Consider the following 15,814-nt stretch of genomic DNA (forward strand, 5'->3'; position numbering starts at 1 on the left):
GCCAGCTTATCAGCTAATTTGGGGGGGGCAACCAGAGAGGTAGACAGCTTTCCAAGGGTGGTCACTCGATTTGGCCATCAACTGCAGGGCTTTGGTGGGGCCACATTTTCCAGGGTGTGGAGAACCTGTGTCTGAGTGGGATGCTTCTTGAGGGTGGAGTGGGGAGAGACCAGTTGGGTACTGAGGGAGCTGCTGTGGTCCTCCTCCGTGGCTTTGTTGCCAAGCTATGTCTGTTTTCTACCTGCTTTCTCTAGTATGGCTTCCTCGGGGCCAAGGCAGCATGAAATGATCCTCTGGGCCTATAAGTAATGTTCTCTGCTGACCCTGGTGTGTTTATATGTCTGGGGGAAAGAGAGAGAGAGAGAGAGAGTCGTACATTGTAGACTTCCTGGAGGAGATTCTACTACCTTCATGTCCCTGAGCTGGCCATTAGACACAGAATGGCTTTTGCTCTCTCTGGGCTTCCCAGGTGGCGCTAGTGGTAAAGAACTTGCCTGCCAACGCAGGAGATGTGAGACTTGGGTTCGATCCCTGGGTTGGGAAGATCCCCTGGAGGAGGGCATGGCAACCAACTCTAGTATTCTTGTCTGGAGAATCCCATGGACAGAGGAGCCTGGCGGGCTACAGTCCGTAGGGTTGCAAAGAATCAGACCCGACTCGCACACACAGGGCATTTGTAAGTCACAGGAGGACATTTCTTAAAACTCCCTTAAGCTTGGTGGAAGAGAACCACCTTACTGCTGCATGTGGAAGGTCTGAACAGGAGGGCAAACACCTTGGGAAGGGCTAACTGGAGATGAGTGTGGGGCCCAGAGAGCAGCCCTTTTTGTGGGGTATCCATGGTTGGGCCAGGAGCTGTCTCATTCTGGCCCAAGGGGACAGAAGGACGATGACATCCTGTGGTCCTGTCCCTTCAGGCCACCTCACTTCTGTCTCTGAGTAGGGTTGGGGATGGGGCGGGCTGTATAAATCCAGCTTGAGCTTCTAGAAAGTTTAGAGGCATAATTGTAGTGATTTGGGAGGCTCCAGACAGCCACATGCCTTAAGTCAGGAAGCATCTCCCTGGATGATTGAGAGCAAGTAGCTGCTAGGCCAGTTTTCAGTTGTCTGGGGAGGAGCCCTGGCCCCCACCTGCACCACGGCTGGCTGAGGGGTGTCCTTGCCACCAGGAGAGGCTCTGGCCTGCAGCCTCCCACCCCACCCCCAGACCTTGCACTCCCCCGAGGCTGAGGCTAAGTTTGGGTCACTTTCCTTGTGTGTTTTTTTTTTTTTTTTTGTGGGCTCTGTGGTGCCATCTGAGGCCACACCACCCAAGAAGGGGCCTGCTTTTTCATTTTGCTGACCCAGGAGGTTTGGGGATGAGCTTTTTGTGTAATCAACCAAGACAAACCTCTGACCCTTTGCATCTCCACCCATCCCATCTGGTTTGGCTGTCTCCTCCGCACCCTCCTATCCCAGGAAGTAGCCTTGACTCAGCTCCAGCCCTGCTGTTCGGAGTGTGGAGGAAGTGAGCAGGCCTGAATGGTGCTGACCTGGGATCCAGAGGCCCCAGTGATGCCCAGGTCCTGTGGGTAGGGCCCCTTCTGAGTGTGAGGCCTCACTGGGGGCTCTGTTTCTGGGGCCAGAGGCTGGCAGTGTGCCCTGGGCAGGTCAAAGGTGGGACAGAGGTGATGGTGATGGGCAGGTGGGCCACACCCAGCCTGGTGCCTCGTGCCCGTGGGCAGCACTGCCAGGACTTTGAGTGAAGGATGCACTTGGTGTTTCTGCACACAGTTCCTTCAAGATCCCAGGGAAGACCTTTGCGGCCTGGGCTCCCTTCCTAACTTAGGAGCGGGTTCCACAGGCTCTGCCCCCTGTGTACGAAGCTGTCTTGTTTTGGAAGCCTCCAGGTGTGCTCCTGACAGCTTAAGTGGGAGGATTTGGAGGGTGGTGGCAGGGGTGACGTTGGCCACGCTCAGTGGGTCCCTGTGGCAGTGTGGAATTGGGGACCTTCTAAAGAGGAGTGGAACTCCAAAGGGTCAGGGTTTGAGGAGGGCTAGATGGCTCAGAAGCTTCCCTCCTTCTGGTCATGCCCTCCCCCACCCCTGCCCGCCCCCGCCCCTTTCCATTCCTGAGATGAATGTCTAGCCTCTTATATTTCTGTTAATCCCATTAAGGCAGGCTTTCCCTTTGGGGACAGAAGGGCCACCTTTCATTTTCATGATGCCTTGAGATCAAACGGGAGAAAGGGTACAGACTGTCCTTGGGGGTAAAAGGGCCGAAGATGACAATGGTACTGACCACTTTCCACCCCAGTGGGCCCCTCCCTTCCGTGAGCAGAAAATACAGAATTCTTCCACCAGTTCGGCACCTGGCGAAAGCGGTGCGGGAGCAAGGTGGAGGCTTTGTAGATCGGCGGTCCTGGCCGGCCTCCCCTGGCAGGTCCACAAGCTGTGTTTGATGGGCACTGCTCCTCCCAAGGTAACTGCCGTGGCCCCCCTCTCTATGGGAGGGAAATGAAAGAAGAAGGGTGAGTTTCCTAGCCTGGGGAGAATTCCACAAAAAGACAAACTCTGTACGTGTCATTTCTGCCAGTTGGCTTGGGGTCACATCCTCCGTGACCCCTACCTGTGAAGGGCCACTCTGCAGGCCTCTGCTCCCTAGCTTTGTGGCTCTCAGTGTCTGCACAGGACCAGGGAATCTTCCAGAGATTCCTTGGGGACAGTGGCCTGGGGTCCACTTGCACCTTGGGCAAGTCACCTTCCCTTTCCTGGGTTCCGTTTCCCCTTCGTCCTCCGGGTCTGGATGGACCCCTGAGGTCCCAGCCAGCTCCTTCTCCCTCATTGGGGGCTGCAGGGCAGGGAGCTTGAGGCACTGCGGTCCCCCAGCTCCAGACCCTTGTCCCGGGACAGCCCAGCCCCGTGGAGGACCGGCGCATAGGCAGCTTCTCCCAGCAGGAAGGTGCTACAGTTCCCAGGCCAGAAACGTTCCCGGTAGGGAGGTGAACACGCTGCCTGCAGCGGCAGCCGGATCCCCCAGTCCAGCCGGCCTTTAGATTAGCCGCGTTCTTAAACCCTCCCGAACAAGGGAGCGAGCGCCGGTCATCAATGATTCATGCGCCCCGCCTCCCTCCCGGCGGCCACTTGATGTTCCCTCCCGCTGCTCCATCCCGAGGCTCCGGCGGCCTCTCGCTCGCCCGGCGGCACCCTCCCCCGCACGGCCGCCCCTCCAGGCGGGTGGCATTCCTCCTCCCTCCCGGCCGCACCGGGTAAGTTGAAGGAGAAAGACCGCTTTCCCGCGACGCTTCAAGTGGAAATGAGGAGGCGGCTGCTCTTGTTTGCACAGGCCTGGCCTGCAGGTTCTGCTGCCGCGTCGCCGCGCTCCAAGTTTGAAGTTGGGAGCATGAGTAGGGCCCAGCCAGGGGGAAGCTGGCTGGGGGAGGTGGGGGGAGAGGTGGGGGCGGGAATGCAAAGAGCTGGGGTGGGGGGTGGGGAGGCAGGACTTTGGCCACTAGAGAGAGAGAGAGAGAACAGAATTCGAAAGAAAGTGAAGTGACTCCTGCTTGGCGAAGGAAGGAAGAGTTTGTCTGGGATTAGGTGGGAGGCAAATTCACATCGTCAGTTGCAGGATTTCTTCCCAGTTCCTCCTCCGGGACAGATAGCCCCTGAAACTCTTCGGGTGCCCACGAGAACTTTGAACTGGGAGCTTCTGAGATCTGGCGAATCGGGGAGTCTGGGAGCTCAGCCTTCAGCACTGCAATTCCCTGGTGGTCTCAGCAGCAAGGAGGATTCGCAGACAAGAATCTTTATTGTCTGTGGAGCCTCAGCTCCGAGTTACTTAGAAAAACATGTGTGTGTTAAAGCCGAGCTTCCCTGGGGAAGACACTGTGTTCGCATGAGGAATGAATTTGGGAAAAGTTGAATTGAGGAGAGGAAGAAACAAAATCGTATTCAGAAGGAATGTTCTTGAGGCTTGGCAAAATCTGGAAGATACTTTCTTTCATTGTCTCTTTTTAACATCCTTTTGATTCTTCCTCCTTCTGGCTTCCAACAAGTCCTTACTTGGCTTGGCCTTCAGGTCCCCAGGAAAGAAGCCCCCAGGGGTCCTAAAAGTGGGGAACTTGTTCCAATGGGGGCGATGGTGCCCCTGAGGCCTTGGGAGTACCTCCCTGGTGTAGTGAAATTCACACCCTCAGGGGAGGGCCAAGGAGGGACAGAGGCCCTCCTCAAGGGCTGGTCCCTGGGACATCTGTGTTTTCCCCTTCGCTAGTTGGAAATAGAGAGTTACAAAGGGAGGTAGGGTCTTCTTGGCAGCTGCCTTTGGGGAAGTGGTGACACGACCCCACCATGTCAAATCAGAGTCTGCTTGTGCTAAAGGAGAAGTGTTGGAAACCTACACGTAGTGGGCGTAGGGGAACAGCTGCTGTCAGCTGGAAATATGCTTCTCTGTGTTATAAAGGGAAACCTTCCCAGGCAGAGGGAGCTGCGTGTCATCGCCCTATGAGGGGGCAGGAGGAGAGAGGAAAAGTCATTGTCCCTGGAACGTGGTGAGGGACCAGGGAAGGGTGAGGATGAGATGAGAGAGGAGGTGGGCCCCCTGATGTCACAGGCATTGAGAATTGGGACCCCCCTGATCCTCAGGGAAGCAGAAGGACACACCTGATAGTCGTGTGGAAAAATCTGTTTCGCTGCCGTGCTGAGACGGGGCTGGAGGGATGGGACAGATGGCCTTGGAGGGGACCAAGACAGGGCCTGGCAGAGATGAGCATGGCCTGGCCTGGAGCTGGGTGGGGAGGGTGCTTCCTCTGGCCAGCTGTTGGTGAGTTGGGGGCGGACTACAGTCAGGGGGCCAAGGCCCTGGGCATTTGAGTACAAAGTGCCATTCAATATAATGGACACAGCTCAGTCTTGCCCATTTGTGGTTTTTAAACAAATCATGATCCCTACCTTCCAAACAATTTAAGGTTTTTTTCCCTAGCCAGCCCCATCACAAACTTTTGAAGCATGAAATGAATTTTGCTGCCCCCCGCCAATAGGATCCTTTCCCTAGATAATGGATTTTATGAAATGGCTATAATCCTCCCAGGTAATGAGCGAAAGCTACACTCTCCAGTTGGACCCGGCATTCCTCTTCCTGATTTATGATGTATTGGTTAAAATAGTAAACTGATAGCAGTCGCAAAATGGTCATCAATCACCAGGCAGTGTTGTTTAAACTATAGAAAGGTTTCCAGAAGGGAGATGCTAGAAGCCAGCAAAGGAACAGTTTGGCAGTACCAAAGGCGTAAAGCACCAATGAAAGCAAATCTATGTGCTTGTATTTTGAAGTTGGAGAAATGGAGTGAGGAAGGAACTGCAGGCAAGCCTGTCTCAAAGGTCAAGGGATGTCCCCTCCTGGGCTCCAGACTGCAGGGGGTCCACAGCTCTCTCTGTTTGACTTGGAGTTTGTTTCTCTTTCTAGACATTTTTGGAAATGTCCCCAGTTTCTAATATGTATAAGAATGTTGGGCTAATGGGTGGTGTTGAGTTTTAAAGCAAAGTCTATCAAATGTCTAAGTGGCGTCAGTGTATCTTAACTATCACTGGAGTACAGAGCCTTAAAGTGTTGGTTGGTGCTTGAGAGACTGATGTTCTTGGGAGGCGGGGAGGGGGGCGGAAAACTTGGTTTGGTTTGCAGCATTGTTTTCACAGAATTGCCCCCGTCGCAGTTAGTTATTTCATAACTGTGGATTACTTCTGTGAGTTTAAGTGGAAAACTTTTCCATCATTGGCTGAATGAATGAATGGGAGAAAAACTGTGACGATCTGTGTTGTGTCTAGGTAACCCCCTCCCCATTTTATAGCTAAGGAAACTGAGTCCTGGGAGAAGGGAGCAACTTGGTTTGGGTCTCGTAGGGAATTGGTGAAGTTTTTGGAGTGGGATGGACCCTGGTCAAGGTGCGATTCTCAATGACATCGACCAGAACTTGAGCTTTGCAGGTGACATTGATCCGTAGTTGTGTCCGTTTAGTACTAGCCCTGCATTGGAGGGCAGGGTATAAAGTCAGCAGCAGGTGACCCCTGGGGTGAGACTGCATGGGTGCCTCTGCCCCTCCCAAGGGCTGTGCCACATGCCAGCTTCAGACCCTGCTCCTGCTAGAGGGCCACCCGGCCCCTGGTTGGAGCCAAGTGCCAGGAGCCCCAGAGCCTCCGGATGGCTGTCATCCGACCCCCTGAAACTTCCCTTTTTTATGGAGCCTCCTACAGAGCCGGCAGCCAGCAGGCATGCAGTAAATGCGACCCGTGTCCACCCTTTCAGTTCAGTAAGCAGCCGTCAGGCACCAACTCTCTGGGCCAGGCCCTGTGCCAGCGCACAAACAGAAGTTCAATAAGAGATAGTTGGAAAGGCCACTTGGGATCTGGGACAAGGCTGTCAAGCCCTGTCCTGGAGGTCAGGACTCCCAAATTGAAGAAGGCAAATGCCAGGACTTGGAGGAATAGACAGGAAAGAGTGACTCATGACTGTACTAGTCTAGAACTAGTGAACTAGGAGAACGAGGCAGCCCTTCCCTCCGGCCCTTCCTCCAGGCCGCAGCCACCAGGCTTCCACAGGGGCCAGATGCGGACACCCCTGGGAGCCTTCCTTATCCTAGTCATGGCTTTTATCTCAGAGAGAGGGGCTGCATCCCCCGAGCCCGCGCTGAGCTGGGCGTGGTGGGCGCTTTGTGAGCATTTGCCTTCCAAATGCACAGAAGGGGCTGGCTTTTTGGAAACCTTCCCTCCAGGGGTCCTTGCAAGACTGGAGATCCTGGCCTAGGCCTCCCCATCCTTTCTTCCCTCCCTGCAACTCTGTCCTGACACACGGCCAGCCACACCCACCCAGGACAGAAACTTTTCTGTCCCTCTGTGCACCTGGCTGTCCAAAGGTGAGCGCTAAGCACATCCAATCTGCACTCTTCTCAACGTGCGGTTTGCACAGGACGGCTTTTGTTCTTGTTAGAGTCGCTAACCTCTAAATCTATTTAACACCCCTTCCCTGGTTGTCCATCATTATGACACATGATTTTCCAAAGGATTTACTATTAGTTAGCAGCACAGGGCTTTCTCCCTGGGGTCGCAGCTACTTGCAGTGAGGAAAATGCATGTTCAATGTAGCAATTTGTCTTTTTTTTATATATTTATTATAAGAGTAAATGAGTTATTGTTGGAGACTTCAATATTATTGCAAATTAGGTGCTGCACATGGAGCCGGGCCCATTTATTATGTTTTCCAACTCCCACGGCAAGCACACCCGTTCAGAAACTGGCGGAGAATTCGGGCCCTTCCCAGGGGGCACCAGGGGGGGCGCTCAGGGTCTTTGCACTGTGCTGGGGTCGAAGGAGATAAGGAGCTGCCTGCTGAGGCAGGGAGGGAATAGGAGTTGGTCTTTGTGCCAGGCAGTCAGCGGTGGGCGGCCAATGACCCGAGTCAGCAGGCTGGAGCAGGCAGCAGCAACATGACCTTAGACCGTGACACCCGCCCTGTGACCTGCTCCCAGCCCACGTGGGGCAGTCAAGAAGCTGGGGTTGAAGATCTGTGCCTGGGGAGTCCCTGGAGCTGTAACCTCACTTCTGGCCTGGTGGTCCAGCCTCAGAGGCTGCATTTGTGTTCTGATTCAGGATGAGCTTCTGAGGGATGTAGTGGTGGTGGCTGGACCCCTGCTGAGGTGTTGCTGTACCTGCTCACCCTGTTTGATAGCTGCTGCTTGGTCTGGAAGTGGACACAGGGGCTTTAGGATGCTCAAAAGAGAGCTGGGTCCTTGTCCACCAGAGCTGAATTCCATGGGGCAGAGTGAGAGGGCCCCATGCCATCAGAGCCAAGGAAGGGTGGGCAGAGACCCTGGCATGCAGGCTCTTCTTGAGGCTGGAGAACCAAGGGAAGGCCACCTAGCCAATGGTCCAGTGGTCAGGGACACAGGCTTCTGCAGACCGACCAGCCCAGATCAGTGTGTCCCCTCATGTTTGTGTGACCGTGGACACGATGCTCAGTCTTGCTCTGACCTTCAGGTTCTCCTCTATAAAATGAGGCTGATAGCCCATAAGCATCACTGAGATTTGATACTCATGTCTCTTGAACCCTTAGCATGGTACTCAGCCCAGAGGAAGGGCTCAAAATGTTATTTGTTCAGTTTACTCTTCCATGGGCTTTTCTGAAAAGGGGAGGCTAAACCTTAAACATGAATTATTCACTTGATTTGATTGTAGTAGTAACATATGTGAATGGCAGGTGCAGAGAGATCCCTTCCTCCACACCATCTCCCAGACGGAGCCCATGGTGAAATCTTGGACCACGTGCTTGCATTTCCTTCTGTGTCCACATATTATACACACACATCTATCTTCTTTTCTTTTTTTAACAAAATGGGATTGTATTGTATTGCCTGCTTTGGAACCTTTTTACCGGCCAGGGCATCCTGCCCACTTCACTACCCCCTGTCATTAAAATTCTACCACTGCTGTTCTCAAATGTTTTGGTCTCTGAACTCCTTTATGCTCTTGAAAATAATGGAGAACTCCAAAGAGGTTTCTCAGAAGTGTTGTATCTATCGATATTTACCATTTTCAAAATTCCAACTGAAAAATGTGAAAGATATTTTCAACTCATCTCAAGATAATAGTTACAAAGCCACTTCAAGTTAAGGAAAACAAGCCATTTTTAGGAAAAATATTTTCCAAAACAACAAAAAAAGAAAAGAATGACCTTGTTTTTCAACTTCACATACCCCTTAACTGTCTGGTCTTATAGAAGGTAGCTTTTTCATATGTTTCCTGCATTTGATCTGTTCCGTGGTAGCCTCTGGGAATCGCCACTGTCCACTCATGAGAGAGCAAGAGGGAAAAAGATAACATCTTAGTAAAAGATAAAGACAGTTTGACTTTGTGGAACCTCTGAGAGAGCCTTGGGGTCCTCAGGGATCTTTATGCTCTGGTCCCCTTTTTAATGCCTAGGGAGTGTTTGCGGCCTCCCCAGCTGAGACTGGGCCATAAGCATCCCTAGAGCAGTCAAAGGCTCCCTGACAATGCTCTTCCTCTGAGTGTTTGGCTGCATCTTTCTCCCCATTACCTTACGATGGAACCAATGTCATACCTTGCTTATGTGCAGGGTGTGTAACTGCTGAGAGCATTTCATACCTCCTTGGCCATCTTTGGTGTAGATGCCTGGGGTCTTCAGCCAGCCCAGCACCTCACCCAGATCACCTTCTTTGTCCAGAGGCTGGTCCAACAGGAAACTGATGCCCCAGGGTCTAGCCACACGGGAAAGCCCCCAGGTCCTGCCTGTCCTCACCCCAGAGCGCTTCTGGCCTCAGGCCGAGGTCCCTACTGGCACCCGAAAGGCCGGAAAGACGACACTAAACTGAACAGGGCTGCTCTTTCAGAACCGCCCCTCAGGCCAACAGAGCCTGCTCTGTGAGGGCCCTGTAGGTCTGTGCGAGGGCCCCTGTTTGCCTTGGCGTTGGCCTGATTGCTCGTCTGGCGGGCCAGCGCTTTTCAAAAACTGGCTGCGGTGTTCTAAAACTTTATTTTTCAAGAATTCCTGGATCTGGAGCAAGGAGGAGAAAAGTTAGGATAATAATCAGAAGAACCAGTAGCCAAAGTAGAGTGGTAAGGATTTGGAGATACTGAGAATCATCAGAGAGCAGCACAGATCACCCGTTAGGAGGGAGGCTCGTGGTGGGTGGGTGGGAGCCATGGCCCGTGTATCTGGAGCAGGGCTGTGCCGCCTTCTCCCTGCGTCAGCATTTGGGGCAAGGATGTATGTGCCCGGAAGCGGCTGCGCTCCTGTCTATGTAAGCAGGGCCCACATCGAACATCCGTGGGTGGCATCCATCATCCACGACCTGTAGCATTTGTACTGGTTGTTTATGGTCTCCTGGCGCGCATTGTTTTCTCGGGGCTGAAATATAGCACGCTAATGAGGTATCTCTCTGCTCAGGAGGATGCGGGCGGCCTGGAAAGATGCCTTGGCAGCCTGCTGACTAGTTTGTCAACAGCTGCATGCTGTGGCAGCTGCTGTCCGTGCAGAGAAGAAAAAGGAGTGTGGAGGCTGGTGCTGGGAGAAGCTGCAGGGAGGACACAGCGGGGGCTGGGTGCCTGGGAACCTCAGGTCAGTCAAGGGTGTGCCTGGAGGCGACTTTCATTTGGGATGTTTGTTCCTGGGACTGATGGCCCTGGGGCCAGCACTCACTCAGTGGAATGTGGCTAGGGGAGGGCCAGGGGGACAGGTAGACCTAGGTTTGGGTCCCAGATTTCTCCCCATTCAGCCTGAAATAGGCCTCATCCATCAGGTGGATGGGGGCACCCACTCTTGTAGGCGTTGGGAGGCTTGACTGTGGCTTGGGACTGTGCTGCGTCTGAGGTAGTGGGGCAGCTGGGGGTGGTAGCTGAGCCTAGCATGGCAGACTTTGTACTCATAGGGGCTCCTGTTGATCAGGAACCTGGGCATGGGCAGGCGCTACCCCCAGCGGCACATGGTGTCTGATCAGAGTGGAGGCCGAGTGAGCATCTGCAGGTGGCTTGACAGGCACAGAGTGGGCCCAGGGGCCAGGGGACCTGGACCAGATCTGGGGGAAGCCTCAGGAAGGACCTCAGGGACTTGTGCTCTGGGTACCAGAGTGCTTCTGGCCAAGGTGCTTCTCATTTGGGAAGCATATGAAAGGCAAGTGGCCCAGATGAGGAAGGGGAGGGGTTTGGGAGGAGTTTGAAAACAATTTTCAAGCCAAACAGAGTAAAACAGATATCATATGGTACATTTTTATGTGAAATTGAACTGGGAAAAAAAAGACACAAGTAAACTTATTTCCAAAATAGAAAGGGAAGGAGCGCAACCCTGTGCTCTGTGACAATCTAGAGGGATGGGACGGAATGGGAGATGAGAGGGAGGTTCATGAGGGAGGGGCATATGTATACCTATAGCTAGCTGATTCATGTTGACGTATGGCAGAAACCAACACAACATTGCAAAGCAATTATCCTGCCATTAAAAATACATAAATTAAAAAAGAAAAAACAGAAAGGGACTTATGAACACACCAAACAAACTTATGGTTACCAAAGGGGAAATGGAGGGGGAATAAATTAGGTGGCTGGGATTAACAGATACATACTGCTATCAATTCAGTTGTTCAGTCGTGTCCAACTCTTTGCGACCCCATGGACTGGAGCCACCAGGCTTCTCCTGGAGCTTGCTCAAACTCATGTACATTGAGTCGGTGATGCCATTCAACCATCTCATCCTCTGTCATCCCCTTCTCCTCCTGCCTTCAATCTTTCCCATCATCAGGGTCTTTTCCAGTGAGTCAGTTCTTCCCATCAGGTGGCCAAAGTATTGGAGTTTCCACTTCAACATCAGTGCTTTCAGTGAATATTTAGGACTGATTTCCTTTAAGATGGACTGGTTGGATCTCCTTGCATTCCAAGGGACTCTCAAGAGTCTTCTCCAACACCACAGTTCAAAAGCATCAATTCTTCGGCACTCAGCTTTCTTTATAGTCCAACTCTCACATTCATACATGACCACTGGAAAAAGCATAGCCTTGACTAGATGGACATACTGCTATACATAAAATAAATAACCAACAAGGACCTACTGTATAGCACAGGGAACTCTACTCAATATTTTGTAACAGCCTATTAGGGAAAAGAATCTGAAAAAGAATAGATATATATATATTATATATGTATGTATAACTGAATTTCTGTGCTGTATACCTGAAACTTACATGATTTTTAAAATCAACTATACTTCAGTAAAAAATTTTAGAGAGAGAATGTATCCTTGGATTGGAAGAGCCATGATACATGCACCATGTCCCTGGTGAAACTTCCCAGCTTGTAACAAAAACAACTAGTAATACTAGCTGCTCCTATTTAGGATCCACTAGCCGTGGCCCAAGCCCTTTACAGACACCATCTTTTTTCTTGTCCTCACAACCCTACCTGTGTTATTACCTATAAACTCTATACAGTCAGTCATGATACAAATCCTGGGAAGATTCTAATGGAATTCTCCAAGTTGATAGTAAAATTCGCATGGGAGAGGAACTCATCCTACAGAGCCAGGACTGTTCTGGGAAGGAAGACAGTGATGGGGATGGGAGGGCTGCCCTTGAGGTACAGAGCTGGAGTGATTATAGCAGAGCATTGCATCAGAATGAAGAGTCCAGAAAGACAGAAATGTAGAATTGGAGGGTTAGGCTGTTTTTAACAAGGATGTCTATTGAAATTAGTAGAAAATGATAATGGCTTTGTTGGTAGAATTAAGACAATGGGTTAGAGAGAGAGAAATTAAATTCATAACTCCTTTTTTTTTTTAAATTCAAGTTGTGTAAGTAAACTTCTCTATTCACCCCAACACTTTGGCTGCCATGGGAAGCCTTACACAAGACACAAATGTGAAAGCCTTAAAGGAAAAGATGGATATGCTTGACTGTATCAGAAACGCATACTTCTTCCCTGACATTTTTATTAGGAATTTTCAATACATTTTCAAAATTTTCAAATTTTGAATTTTCAAACATTCAGCAGAGCTGAAAGAAAATCCCTACCCGATTCTGCCATGATCGTGTTCCTCTCCTGGACCACGCATCCGTCTGTCCATCTGTGCCTCTCTGCTACCTCTGTTTCATCTGATTTCTGAGACAAATCAAAGTGAATTGGTGCCATCAGTGAAACGGTAAACTTTTATGGGAAAAGGTGCTATAAATGAAGTTAAGAGACATGGCAGCTTGGGAGAAAACTTACTACACACAACTGAAGGGCAGGAAACTTCACCAAATGAAGAAAAGGATGGTCCCATTTTTCTAAAGAATAGATAAAACATAGAAATAGTGAATTATGAGAAGAGGAATTGTGATTGTAATTTGGATTAAAGGAAAACCTCTCAACCTTCTTAGTATTTAGGGAGTAGATCTTGAATTGGCAAAGATTTAGTAGTTGGCTGATGTTGAAGGAAGGGCAGGATGCATGCTAACGGCCCTCTCTTGGCCGCTGGCACAGTGTGCGCTGGGGCTGGGGGCCTATGGCAGCAGGTAATGACAGTTTCCCTTCTCAGGATCTACTCTGGAGGAGCATGTACCCAGAGAAGCCTGCACAAAAAAATCCCTTGTAGCCCTGATTAAAATAACAAAAGGTTGCAAATACCCCAAGCAATCCAGAAATGTTTAAACAAACCATGGCATCTCCATTTAGAGGAACCATATACAGCAGTTAAAAGTGAGTCTGATCTGTTAGTTCTGACATGGGCTGATCTCTTAAGAAGCATCGCTAATTGAACCATGAACAGACTGTATCTCTTACTTGTACAGTGTGAAGGAGAGAAACTTAGAAATAATACAGCCAGCCTTTACTGGGTCCTTGTGTTTTCAGGCTCTTTCTGCCTGTTATCTCTGTTCCTTGACAGAAGTCTATATAGTCCTATTCTTCCCATTTCACAGATGAGGACAATGAGGTGAGTCTTGCCAGGATCACATCTAGACTTTCCTGCCTGCAAAGCTGTTGCTGTTTCTGCAACACCTTCACTTTATCTAAATAGGAAGAAATGATACCTGTCCAGAGCAAAAGCTCAGGAAATTGAATTCCCTCCCTACCTTCAGCTTTCAGACCTTGCTATTATTCAAATACTATTATTTACACACATATATATATAGCTGCAGATCAGAAACACCTTTTAGGTACAAGTTGGAGAAGGCAGGGGACATGTCGTGGGCAGGGCACTTTGTAGAGGGTCTGGTGTCCAGAGGTCTAGTTTCTTCTTCCCTGGGGCTGGCCGGAGGTTACCGAGGCTGCCTTCCTTGCTGAGCATGCATCTCTGCTGGAGGAAACAAACTCTGCGGTGTGATGTCATGGAGCCACTCCCCATAGTGTCCTGCTGGCCATGCATGCCCTGACCTGGGGGGCTCACAAAAAAACAAACTGGGCTCAAAGCCAGCTGCTCCCTAAAGCTCATCAGAACTTCCCTCTGCAAAGATGCTTAATCAAATCTCATCTGAGGAACATGTTAAAACCCCTTCATGGGGTTCTGATAATCACCAGAGAAGTAAGATAAGCTAGGGATGACAGATGGGAGGGGGCTGCTCTCCCAAAGGCTTGTAGCTGGCTGCAGAGGGATGGAGTGCTGGATGCAAGGGATGCCCAGGTGGTGGACGTGGTGTCTTCTCAGGAGTGGCCTTGCTCCTCGGGGTCTCTGTGGGCTAGATCTGGCCGACCCTCAGGGTGGAGCGAGGCTCTGCGGGCCCCAGCTGAGGCAGGCGCAGAAGGTACTGATGGACAGTCAGGGGCAGGCCAGTGTCAGGGTCAGGCACCTGGGTTCCAACAGATCGGTCTCACTCAGCAGAGGCTGACGCTTCAGGGTCCTGTTTGCACAGCCCTCTCCATGGCCTTGTGATGAAGCGTAGACACATTGTTTGTTATCTCTTTTAAAGAGCCTCCCTTATCCCAACTGTATAAGCTTCGGGTCCCATGGAATCTGGACTTGTCCCTCACACAGTTGGTAGCAGTAGGTTGAAGGGCAGAAGAGCTGAGAAGGCCTTGCCCAGGCATGGGTGTGGGGCCTGGGAGGGATCGGGCCTTGGCCCTAGGTCTGCAGGTAATGCATCTGCCCCAGGCTTGACCCACCCTACCCCCCACCCAGTGTGACCGTGCGGGTTGCTTCCCCCGCAGATCTGGAGTGGGAGGCCCTGTCTATGGGACCCCTGCTGCCCACTGGCCCATTAGCCTAAGCTTCCTGAGACTGGCCTCCAGACCCAGTGGACAAGTTTTGTGTCACTTATTGATTTCTCTGGAGCTTTGAATGCAGACACTTGAGAAAGTCTTTACGTAAACTCCTTTGATTAAGTGTAAAAAGGACCACACATCCTTCAAAAACAGTTATGAGAATATACATACAACAAAGAGCACACATCTAATTTTTTCCTATTCCTTTTTTAAAATTGAAGTATAATTTACAGTCATCATGTTAGTTTCAGGTGTGCGGTAGAGTTATATAGAGTTATTCAGTTATATATACATATATATCTATTTTATTTCAGATTCTTTTCCCTTAAAGGTTATTACAAGGTGTTGAACATAGTCCCCTGTGCTATACAGTAGGTCCTTGTTGTTTGTCTATTTTATATACAGTACTGTGTGTATATGTTAACCCCAAACTCCAAATTTATCCCTCCTTTCCTTATCCTTCAGTAATCATAAGTTTGTTTTCTCTGACTGTGGTTCTACTTCTGTGTTGTATGTAAATTCAGTTGTATCATTTTTTTTTAAAGATACCTCATAGAAGCCATATCACATGGTGTCTTTCTCTGTCTGCCCTACTTCACTTAGTGTGATCATCTCCAGGTCTTTCCATGTTGCTGCAGATGGCATTATTTCATTCATTTTTATGATGAAGAGCATAACATACGTTAAGTGTACTGTGTTGGTGAAATTTTGTCATTTGAACACATTCATCTAACCAGCAGGCTTCCCAGGTGGTGCTGGTGGTAAAGAACCCACTTGCCAGACTGTAGGATCAATCCCTGGGTCGGGAAGATCTCCTGGAGAAGGAAATGGCAACCCACTCCAGTTATCTTACCTGGAGAATCCCATGGACAGAGGAGCCTAGCAGGCTACAGTCCATGGGGTCACAAGAGCCGGAAATGACTTAGCAACTAAACCACATGTAACTAGCACCCAAATCTCAAAACAGACCAAAGCCAGCCCCTGGGAGCTCCTGTACCAGTCCTAGTCTGTACCACCCCTGCCCCATCCCAGGCAACCCCTGTCCTGCCTCTGGTAGCATCTCTTGGCTTTGCTTGCTGTACGTTCTTAATGTAGATGGAATTATG

At 50.5% G+C, this 15,814-nt stretch overlaps 1 protein-coding gene across 2 annotated transcripts in view; it reads left to right on the top strand.

The window, feature by feature from the left end:
* The window catches only part of GLI2 (GLI family zinc finger 2), a 261,272-nt gene that overhangs the window by 133,201 nt on the left and 112,257 nt on the right, over positions 1-15,814 (top strand). Inside the window, exon 1 of one of the 2 annotated variants that reach the window (XM_042243984.2) lies at positions 3,121-3,247. The exons of the other annotated variant lie outside the window; for it this stretch is intronic. The gene's annotated coding sequence lies outside the window, so the exon portion shown is untranslated. Of the gene's footprint in view, positions 1-3,120; positions 3,248-15,814 lie in introns of those variants that run through there. 2 annotated transcript variants of the gene reach the window in all.

This window comes from Ovis aries, chromosome 2 (assembly GCF_016772045.2).
Source record: "Ovis aries strain OAR_USU_Benz2616 breed Rambouillet chromosome 2, ARS-UI_Ramb_v3.0, whole genome shotgun sequence".
In the NCBI taxonomy this organism is placed as follows: Eukaryota; Metazoa; Chordata; class Mammalia; order Artiodactyla; family Bovidae; genus Ovis; species Ovis aries.